Here is an 11,575-nt window from a genome sequence, read left to right on the forward strand (position 1 = left end):
AAAAGGGCCGTTTTGCCGCTCTCGCAACGGAGGAGCCTTCTCCATCCTTCCTTCCATTCCAGAGCCACCTCCTTACTTGGAGCTCGTGTACTTGGTCACCGCCTTCGTGCCCTCGCTCACGGCGTGCTTGGCCAGCTCGCCAGGCAGCAACAGCCGCACAGCGGTCTGGATCTCGCGGGACGTGATGGTCGAGCGCTTGTTGTAGTGCGCCAGGCGAGAAGCCTCGGCCGCAATGCGCTCGAAAATGTCGTTCACGAAGCTGTTCATGATGCTCATCGCCTTCGACGAGATGCCCGTGTCAGGGTGCACCTGCTTCAGCACCTTGTAGATGTAGATGGCATAGCTCTCCTTCCTCTTGCGCTTCTTCTTCTTGTCGCCCTTCGAAATGTTCTTCTGCGCCTTGCCAGCCTTCTTGGCGGCCTTCCCGCTAGTCTTGGGCGGCATCTCGAACCAACGTACGGCAGCAGCAACACCAGTAGCAAGCGCTCCGCTCTAGTCAGCGTCTCCCCACACAGTGGCACCCGCCGCCAGCCGCCGCCGCACCTTTACCAGCTCGCCCTGTTGCGGCCGCCGACCAATGGGGCGCGCGCGCAACCGGCCGCCGCACCCGAGCCCATAAAGCACCCCCACCCCGGCTGCGCCGGCACGCACTCCGCTGCTCGACTCGCTGCCGCTCGCACCGGTCGTTTTTGTTTCCGTTTCGTGTGCACCGTCGCTAGCCCATCGCCATGTCCGGACGCGGAAAGGGAGGCAAAGTCAAGGGCAAGTCAAAGTCCCGCTCAAGCAGGGCTGGGCTCCAGTTCCCGGTCGGCAGAATCCACCGCCTCCTGCGCAAGGGAAACTACGCAGAGCGCGTCGGCGCCGGGGCGCCCGTCTACCTCGCCGCCGTCATGGAGTACCTCGCGGCTGAGGTGCTCGAGCTGGCCGGAAACGCGGCCCGCGACAACAAGAAGACGCGCATCATCCCGCGCCACCTGCAGCTTGCCATCCGCAACGACGAGGAGCTCAACAAGCTCCTGTCGGGCGTCACCATCGCACAGGGTGGTGTCCTGCCCAACATCCAGGCCGTCCTGCTGCCAAAGAAGACCGAGAAGAAGGCCTAAAGGAGGCCAGGCAATCGCAGCGCCGCGTGTTCCCCTGCACGCAACGCGCTTTGCCGGCTCGGCCCACAACAATCGGCCCTTTTCAGGGCCACCACACAAACCTACGTCCAAAGCAAAATTTCAGTCGTCCTCGCCGCACCTTGTTTTGTTTTAACTTTGCACTGTCACAGCACAGCCGCCGCCGGCGCACGTCCGCCATCTTGTCGTCCACACAGCCCGTGTGGCCCAACACACACACACACACACACACACACATTTTGCACGGTCGCAGTCGCCTTCCAAACCGACAACGGCAGCAATAATGACCATTGTTAAAGGGAGGCGTGTCGACACACCGCCCTCCACTCCCGCGCGCAACGGCCGTCGACACGAACGAAACAGCTGATCCGGCCGCCTATGCCCACACGCCTTGCCTCGGAAACCCCAACGCCGCCGCAAACAAACACACAGAGCCAAACCACGCAAGCAAATAATCACCGCCTCTCGCACAACAACACACAGCCCGCCATCTCCGTCGCGATCGATACAAAGACACACAATAACAAACACACAAACGAAGCAGCTCCACACACAGCCAGCCACATGACACGTTTCCTTTCCTTCTCCCCTCCCAGTCACATCACGTCGCTCAAAACGGAAAGAAAGAAAGAAACAAACAAACAAACAAACAACACAGCGCACACACGCAGCAACAACACAGACTCTTTCGCACTTTTCAACTTCCGAACAGTGTGGTGGCCCTGAAAAGGGCCGTTTTCTAGTCTCTCCCACCCACAAGCACGGCCGCGGGAAGGCCAGCGCCCGCTGCGACGCAGCCTAACCGCCGAAACCGTACAGGGTGCGCCCCTGCCTCTTCAGGGCGTACACCACGTCCATGGCCGTCACAGTCTTGCGCTTGGCGTGCTCAGTGTACGTCACCGCGTCGCGGATCACGTTCTCCAGGAACACCTTCAGCACCCCGCGGGTCTCCTCGTAGATCAGACCAGAGATGCGCTTCACGCCGCCCCTGCGAGCCAGGCGGCGGATGGCGGGCTTCGTGATGCCCTGGATGTTGTCGCGCAACACCTTGCGGTGCCGCTTGGCGCCACCCTTGCCGAGCCCCTTTCCTCCCTTGCCGCGGCCTGTCATCCTTCCTTCCTCGGGCAAAGCAAAACGTGCACAAACAGCAGCTGCAGCGGCTGGCGAGTCGGCTACGGTCTGCGCCCAGCGCGCCCGCCGCCCCCCTATATAGACTCTGGCCCGCCCTCCCCCCACCACGCGCAACCGAGGGCATATAAGCGCAGCACGGAGGCGCGCGGGCCCGTTGTCAAGGCAGCACCGGACGCCGCGCCGCACCTAACCTCCACGCACGCCGCTCCGCTACCGCTACCGCCATGGCCCGCACAAAGCAAACGGCCCGCAAGTCCACCGGCGGAAAGGCGCCGCGCAAACAGCTCGCCACCAAGGCGGCGAGGAAGAGCGCGCCCGCCACCGGAGGCGTCAAGAAGCCCCACCGCTACAGGCCGGGCACCGTCGCCCTGCGAGAAATCAGGCGCTACCAGAAGAGCACAGAGCTGCTCATCCGCAAGCTGCCATTCCAGCGCCTAGTGCGCGAGATCGCCCAGGACTTCAAGACCGACCTGCGCTTCCAGAGCTCCGCAGTCATGGCCCTGCAGGAGGCCAGCGAGGCCTACCTCGTCGGCCTCTTCGAAGACACCAACCTGTGCGCAATCCACGCCAAGCGCGTCACCATCATGCCCAAGGACATCCAGCTCGCGCGCCGCATCCGCGGCGAGCGCGCCTAAACCGCGCCGCGGCACCGCACCGCACAAACAAAAACGGCCCTTTTCAGGGCCACTAACATCTCTCCGTCGCGAGCAAACTTTGTCGGTCGCCTGCCTCTCGCCCCGCAACCCAAAAACAAAAACCACCACTTCCCGTCCGTCCGCCACACCCGCTCACTCTGCCTGCCTGCTAGCAGCGCGCAACAATCACACATCATCCCTCCCCGGCGCTCAAAGCGCACAATACCCAACGGCCGACGTCACACCGCACGGGTGGCTGGCCGGCCGCCGCTTTCGTTTCGAAAACAAAAAAACCCGCACTCCACTCCGACGGCCAACGGCCAGGCAGGCGCGCTCGCTCGCTCTACACGCCACCGAAATCCCCGCCGACTCCTTCCACATCTCAACGTGCCCCCCGTTGCAAAACATAACACACACACACACAAAGGAACAAAACAAAACAAAGACCAGACACGACTCGACTCGACAAGACAGACATCCGAGAAGAACGAACGCAGGCAAGCCAACCAACGTATTCAAACAAAACAACGTGACAGAAAACCAACCGTCGGCCGCCGCCACAAACACGGCGACAATCAACCACGACAACAACAACAACAACAACAACAACACCGCTTACCGCTACCGCCGCCCACACCCGCCACCGACCCCCGCAATCCAACCACCACGGCACGCAAACAGCATCCCCACGGGCATACAGAAACGCCAGACAGACACCCACACCAAACGCAACACGACAATCAAAACCTTCCCCGACGTGCTTTGATGGCCCTGAGAAGGGCCGTTTTGGGCCGCGCGTCTCTTGCGCGCCACTAGACGACGACGGGGGGTGGGGACGACGGAGTCAAGCGCCAAACCCTTCCTTTCTCCCATCTCTTTCTCCTCTACTCTACTTCTTCTTCTTGGGCGAAGCCTTCGCCTTAGACGGCGTCGTCGCCTTCTTCGGGCGCGGCGCCTTCGGCTTCTTCGTCGGAACCTTGGCGGCCTTCTTCGCCTTCGACGGCGACTTGGCCTTGGCCGGCTTGGCCGCAGCCGCCTTCTTCGCACCCGCGGGAGCGGCCGACGCCGCAGACGCCTTCTTGGCGGCGCCCGCCTTCCGACCGGTCGCCGCCTTCACGCCACCAGCCTTCTTTGCGCCGGCCGCACGGGCGCCCTTCTTCTCCTTGCTGGCCGGAGCGGCGCGCTTCTTCTTGGCACCGCCAGCACGAGCCTTGCCGCCCTCGGCCGCCCCCCCGCCGCCGGCGCCGGCAAGCTTGAACGAGCCGGACGCGCCCTTCCCCTTCGTCTGCACCAGCTCGCCCGCCACGACGGCCGACTTGAGGTACTTCTTGATAAACGGCGCCAGCTTCTCCGCGTCCAGCTTGTAGTGCGCGGCTATGTACTTCTTGATCGCCTGCAGCGACGACCCGCCGCGCTCCTTCAGACTCTTGATGGCGGCCGTCACCATCTCAGAGGTGCGCGGGTGCGCAGGCTTGGCGCGCGGCTTCTTCGCAGACGACGCAGACTTGGCCTTCTTCGTAGTGCCGGTGGCGGCGGGTGCCGCAGCAGTCTCGTTCGTAGCCGCCTGATCTGCCATTTCGACGACGCGCGTAACACACAGCGAGAGCGAGCGGGACGGCAGGCACGCAAGCACAGCACAGCAGCAGAGCAGAGAATCACAAGGCCCAGCCAGTGTCGCGGGCGGGCGCGGACGGCCGAGAGAGCGGCCGCCACTCTGCGCGCCGCCGCGCCGCGCCTCCCGCGCTTGCTACCGCCCAACGTCCGACAGCCTGTGCGGAGCAGCCCCAAACCTGCGCCACAACCGCCCGCGCCTTTCAAACCACCGAGGATGGGGCTACACACAGCCACACCACAGTCGCCAACCAGTCGCCACGGCAGCGCCGCAAACCACGGCCAAACTGCAGCTACCGCGCGCTACAGCCTGCGTCGGCCCGCCGAGAATCGCCGCCCCCGCCCAAATGCCGCCCCCACAGCCCCAGCCGACGACCCGCCACAATGGCCAAACCTTCGGCAAAACTCCCACACCGTCGCCGCGGCAGCCCGGCCAGCGCGGCCGGCGCCACAGCCACACAAGCCGAGGCGTGCGGCGATGACGGCCGTGCAAACGCGCCTCCGCCGCCCCATCGCCTTCCGTCGCCCTCCCGCCGTTTCCCGATCGGCCCGCAGCCGTCGGGCCACATCGCGCGCCGTCCTCCTCCTCTCGCCCGCCAACATTCACAGCCGTTTCTCAACAATTGCCCGCCGCAAACGGACGCCGCCTGCGCAACAGGCGCCGCCGCCCCTCGCCGCTTCCGACCCAACCCCTCGACCGAGGCAAACCGCAATCCGAATCTACAGACCAACCCAATCTGCCGTCAAGCACACACGACAGCCGACCTTACACGTTACGCGTTACACATTACGTTTACACGTCTACGTTAGGTTAGGTTAGGTGGACGTGGGTTAGGTTAAGGGGACTTGGGTTAGGTTAAGCGTCAAACTTAGGTTAAGCATTCAAACACGTCAGGCGTCAGAGGTTAGGTTAGGTTAGGTTAGGTTAGGTTAGGTTAGGTTAGGTTAGGTTAGTGCTAGGTTGAGAAGCGTCAAACGTAGGTTAAAAAGGCGTTCAAACGTGAGGCGTGAGCCGGACAGCTTACCTTACGTAGACGTTAGGGGCTCACAGGCTGAGCTCACCTCGCCACACCACAGGTTCGGTTCGGTTCGCTCGGCTCAGCGTAAAGCGCCGAGGTCAGGGTTACGTTCGTTCACCTTCGGGCGCCACACTTTCGGTTGAAAGGTCGCGACGGGACGACGTCGGCAGGCACGCCGCAAACGAACAAAAACGTACAGACGACGTCGGAAACCGCCGACAGACGGGGGAGCAGCACGACCACGACCAGACACCGAGCGCGAACGAGACACACGCGAACCACCCCCACCGGCCAAAGGGCACCACACAACAACCCAGAGCACCACGTGTCGACACCAGAGCAACCCGCCGCTCACGCGACATGGCTGGCACCGAAGGGCAACCGCCCGCAACTGCGCTTTCCGCGCCGGCCCGGATGCACGTCGTGCTACAACAACACCACTACCGTACACAGCCGCTGTTCACAACATCACTATCAATGGCGCGCCCGCGGCTCGCCGCCGTCGCAGTCGCAGCCCCAACGCCAGCACTTTTGCACCACCATTCACACGCACCGCAACACAGCTCGCCGACACAGCCGAACAAAACAAACACCACACAACAACAGCAACAACGCCGCCGCCTCTACTTGTGCCGGCGACCCACCCCGCCGATGGCGCACCTTTCGCCAGCCGGCAATCGACACACACGCACCCACCCACCGGGGCCCAGTGCAAAAAACAAAAAACACACAAAAACAAAAAAACCAAACAACACAAACGACACGGGAAGCGCACACCGCCACTTCGCGCGCACGCCACCAACCAGTCGTCGTCTCAAAATAACAAACACAAACAAAATAAACTAACAACTAGGGCAACACAAAACAAAAAAAAAAACGCCTCGCACGAACCGCCCACAAAAAGGACAAGCACACGCACAGCCTCTGCTGACGACCACGACGCAGCGGCACGCTGCTCCTGTCCCGCGCCCCGCGCCCCACTCGATTCACAACTCACGCGACACCGTCAACGACGGGCTCGCTTCCCGCAACCTACCACCTTTCCGCCACGACGCACAGCCCCAGCCCCACCCGACGACGCCCGTGGCAACGACTGCACTTTCACCACCGCCTCCCCCTTCCCCCCCAAAAACACACACACACACACACACAGCCAGCCAAAAACGCACTCGCGACCCACACATGCACGTGCATCGGCACACGCCAACCAGTCAACGTCGACAACCACACGCAAGGCTCGAAACGAAACCGGCGTCCTTCCACGTTGCCATCAAGCTACGCGACACAAGACACAAGGAACCAACACAACAGCCGGCCCCACTAATTCCCACTCTCACGCCGCAAAAAGCACACCGAAACCGCCAAACGCACGCACATTCCCCTTCGCACTGACACCACCGACCGGCTCGCTACCACACACCTCTCGGCAGCCGTTTCACGCCAATTCGCCACACCGCCCACACAGTCGACAAGCGCCCGCCCTGTACGGCACACGCAACGACGCAGCGCAGCAAAGGGCGCCCGCAACACATACCTCTCCGCCGCCCGACGCGCCAACCGCCACACCACACCGCCAGCCACTCGCAAATTGTGCACTGCCACCAGCCACACGTCCAACACGCCGCGCCGCCTCCGGCCACCCGCCAGGGGGCGCTCACGTCCGCGACAACAGCGCGGCCCGCCGGGCCGGGCCGAACCGAACCGAGCCGCCGCTGCTCTGCACTCGGCACGGCCACACCCTGCTGCAGACCGGGCTCGTCCCTCTGTACGCGTCTGCCTGCGCATCAACACAACACGACCTTTTTTTTTTTTTTTTTTTTTTTTTCTCTCTACCGCCATCCCTCCTTCTCGCGTTTTACTCGTTGTTGCAGCAGCGGCGCACACCTACACATCCACAGCCCCAGCCCCAGCCGAGCCGGCCTCACCTCAGGGCCCGCCGCCAGCGTCTCCTCCTCGGGCACAGGTGCGGTGCTGTGGCCGCCCATCCAACCGCATTGCTGGCCGTCCAGCCACCAGGCGTTCCCACTGCCGCGAGCCACGCCGCGCACCGACCCTGCTGCAGAAAACGAAGCATAGCCAGAGACCGACCGATACACAAAGCAAGCCGTCGCCTCGCCTCTTGTCCTTCCTGCCTTCCTTCCGCCCCCGCCCTTCTCACACCACCGCCTCTCCACTTTCGCCCCCCCCTCCTTTTTTTGTTTTTTTTTTTTTGTTTTCTTCTTTCTTTCTTTCTTTCTTTCTTTGGCCCTCTCTCCTTCCCGCCATGGCGGTTACGGCACCGCCTGCAGCGGCAGATTTTTTGCGCCCACACGCCTACTCCTACCACCATTAACCTTGCCCTGCCCTGCCCTGCCCTGCCCATCAACGTCGCAGTCGAACCGACGCTTGCCAACACACTGCCCACGTTCCTTTCTCTTTTCGGCCTACGCCCATTACGCGCCGCCGCCACAGCACCTTCCCTTCCCACAACACACCGACGTCATCACACGCACCCAAAACAGGGGCCACGACCGTGTTCCTCGCCCACTCCCATCCCGCACGGTACGCACATTCCCAACTACTACCGCGCACCCTCCCTTTCCAATCTGTGTGTCTCTGTGTCTGTGTCCTGTCCGCGCGTGACGCCTCTCAACATCCGCCGTCCCCCGTCCCGTTTTCGCCCCCATGCCGTCGTCGCGCCGCCTCCTCCCCGTCCACCGCCGCCCCTGTCCGCCCCGCACCACACCATACACCGCTGCTTGTCCCGGCCGTTGCCACCAAAGGCGCCGACCGCAAACGCGCCACGCCGCAGCCCCCGTGCGTCTCGCGCTCGCTTGCATCTCCGTGCCGACGCTGCCTCTCTTCCCACTCGCACTCGACCTCGACAACACAGTCTTTGGCTCCGCCACTGCGTGTTCCGGTGGTACGCACGCTGCAACACGTATGTATTCATTACCAGAGCGATGGCGAGGCATGACAGCATCTCTGTCTGACCAGAGAGTTCTTTCTCGCTGCTAGTCGGCGCTTGGACCGCGCCAGACGACAGTAGTGGCACGCACCGGGTCGCCAGGAACAGTTGTTATATATATTGTAGCGCGAGTCGGGAGAGGTAGTAGTCGGTCGACAGTAGTAGCGGGTGGACGGTTGTACTGAGCGGGCGTCGGCGGCGTGCTCTGCTCGTCTCGCGACTCTGGTCACGGTTCGGGACGATGTATAGTATATTGTGTTACAATCAAAAGGTGGTGTGACGCTGCATTGCGCAAATCTGATAACGTATGTTCATTGTACTTATTTTGTTCAACAACAAAAGCCCCACTATTACTTTTTTTCTAAAGTAACTTTTGTCTCTTAACGAAAAACATTCACGTTTTAAAGACTACTTCCTATGGCATTTCCCTCCAAGGAGTGCAATTAATTACCAGCCAGCACTCATTCATTGCACACAGCTGTGTAAGGGGTATCTACAATTGAGGAGCGGATATAAATGCAATTTTTTGTTTTTTTTGTTTTTTTTTTGTGTGTGTGTTGTAACCTCCCAGCAAAATTTAAAACAATGGACAATGTTATTTACGGATGGTAATGGAAATTGCGCTAGTTGTAACCTCGCCCACAATGAGAGGTATTGAAAATGGCAACAAAAATGTGAAATTCGCAATCTGACTCAAATATAAAGTCTTCACACAACATTTAAAAAAGTCCGTTCAGTGACAAGAAACTTCAATTAAACCGAAATATCGGTCTTTGGCCCTGTGCAAAACAATCAGAATTAAAGTCTTACCTCCGAATAAATGGATGTCACATTTCTGCTCTGGTTGTTGCGCAGCGCTTGAAGGAACTGCATTGCAAATAATAATATTCTCTTTTTTTGTGATTTTAGTGGCATTTTTCTTCAAAGAAGTGGAATGAAATGTGAAGTGCAACGAACTCTTTAGTTCAATACAAAATTAAATGTTTGAAAAATGCTTTTGAAATAAAACCTATTATTGGGGAACTTGTTGGAGAATAATTACAATAAATACAATTTTTCATTATCTAATGATTATATTAATTAACAGTATACCTTATTCACCATCTTGACCAGTGTTGCCGACCGCCTACATCACACAACCGCACTCGGCTGCTACTACTGACCGACCGCTCTGCATGACGACTATTAGCGTACTGCACGCGACGACTACTGACAGAGTACAGCCCTCAACTACACAGAGCTACGGACTCGCAACGACTACTGACAGACTGACTGACTGACTGACTGACTGACTGAGAACCGCTCGCAACACTCGCGCAGTCCAGCGCAAACTCTCTGGTCACAGATGCTACAATGTCTCGCCATCGCTACTATGTTACATACGTGTTTCAGTGTCTTTTTCATTGGGGTAACGATCTTTGGCTCTTTTTATTCTGAATACAGGGCCAAAGGTCAACGCTGCTGCCCTTATACAATTTATCAGGTTTCATTATGTCTGTTGCAATGTTACATACGGTTCACTCTTTCATTAATATTATCGTTGGGTTTGTTTTGTAGGGACGTTAACATTCTGGCACATTTTTATTATCATCGGACTCTCTGCTATTTGTGCAGGGAGGTTATACCTGGGTCCATTTCCATTTCCATTTACATTTTAATATTGATAGACTTTTTGTTTTCTTTTTTGTTTCTTGTTGTTTTTCCTTCTTTTTTTTTTGTTGTTTTTTTTTTTTTTTTTTTTTGTTGTTTTGTTTTTCCCGCTCTCACCACCACCGCCGCATCACGCCTTCCGTTTTCTTGGTTTCTTTTCTGTTCTTCAACTGCTTCAACATCACCGCGCCCCATTTCCACACCACAGCCATCAGCCTCCGAGACGGGCGGGCGCAGTGTGCCATTTCCGGCGCACAAGCACACCCGTACGGTACTCTCCTCGCCCCCACGCCACCAACAACACAGCGACCACGCGGCTTTCAGGCATGGCATGGCACGGCACGGCACCGGCGAAATGCGCCGCCCCCGCCCCTCCGCGCATCCGTCCGTCTCGCCACGTTCACTGACAGCCGCGTCTGCGGCTACACCACGACAACCACAACACCGCTCCCCTCCCTGGCAACTCACATTGTTTTTCTCCTCCTCTTTTGCACAAACCACAACGCCGAGCACAGGCGCAAGCCACCCACACCGCGCCCCTCCCCGTCCCGTCTTTGGCCGCCGCTCCTCGTTTCCTCGTTTGCCCCCTCCCATCTCCCGAAATGCCATGCCAGCAGCGTTACGCATGCCCCTCCCCTGTCCACACAACACTACCGCCTAACGAACAGCCTTTTCCGGGCCACATCCAGGGCACGCCCACCTCCAAACACTGCCAATTCACGGACGCACACACACACACACACACACACACTCACTCACTTTCTCGACACCTTTCTGTACGGAGGGTGCGTCATCTCGACCGTGACAGAGTGACGGCAACTATCGACGATCCATTTCCCCCCACTGGTAAAACATGTCCACTAACACCTACATACATCATTCAAGTACACAGACAATAGCATACACACAATGGGAGGGCACACGAACATGGACGGCACGGCACTGTCATACACTCTTCCTCAGAACCATATCAACAAACGTTACGTACATCCGGGAAAGCGAAAGCGAACGCGAACGCGAAAGCGAAAGCGAAAGCAAAGGCAAAGGCAAAGCCCAATGCAGCCGTCAAAGGTAACGTTCACCACGGCAGACACTTGCAGCCGCGCCGCCGTTAAACGCATTTCAGTGCGGCTCCAATACGCCTCCGACACGGGAACGTTCCGTTGCTCTACGAATGCGTTTCTCCCCTTTTTCCCTTCCTCTCTCTTTTGCCCCCCCTCCTTGCACTCTTGCCTCATTCCTCACGTTCTGCCCAGACATTCGACCGATCAAAGTCAACCTTTCGTTACCGTTCTCAGCGCGACGGTGTACAACAGTATGACGGGTGTGCCCAAGACTTCGGTTCAGTTGCGTGACGCCGGTCTATCGCGCCGATCGACAGTTACTCAGGGGGCGACGGATCGGACCACGTCACCGACACACAAAACACTTTCAAACAAACAAATACATACCGGATGGACA

Source organism: Schistocerca americana, unplaced genomic scaffold, assembly GCF_021461395.2.
Source record: "Schistocerca americana isolate TAMUIC-IGC-003095 unplaced genomic scaffold, iqSchAmer2.1 HiC_scaffold_135, whole genome shotgun sequence".
NCBI lineage: Eukaryota > Metazoa > Arthropoda > Insecta > Orthoptera > Acrididae > Schistocerca > Schistocerca americana.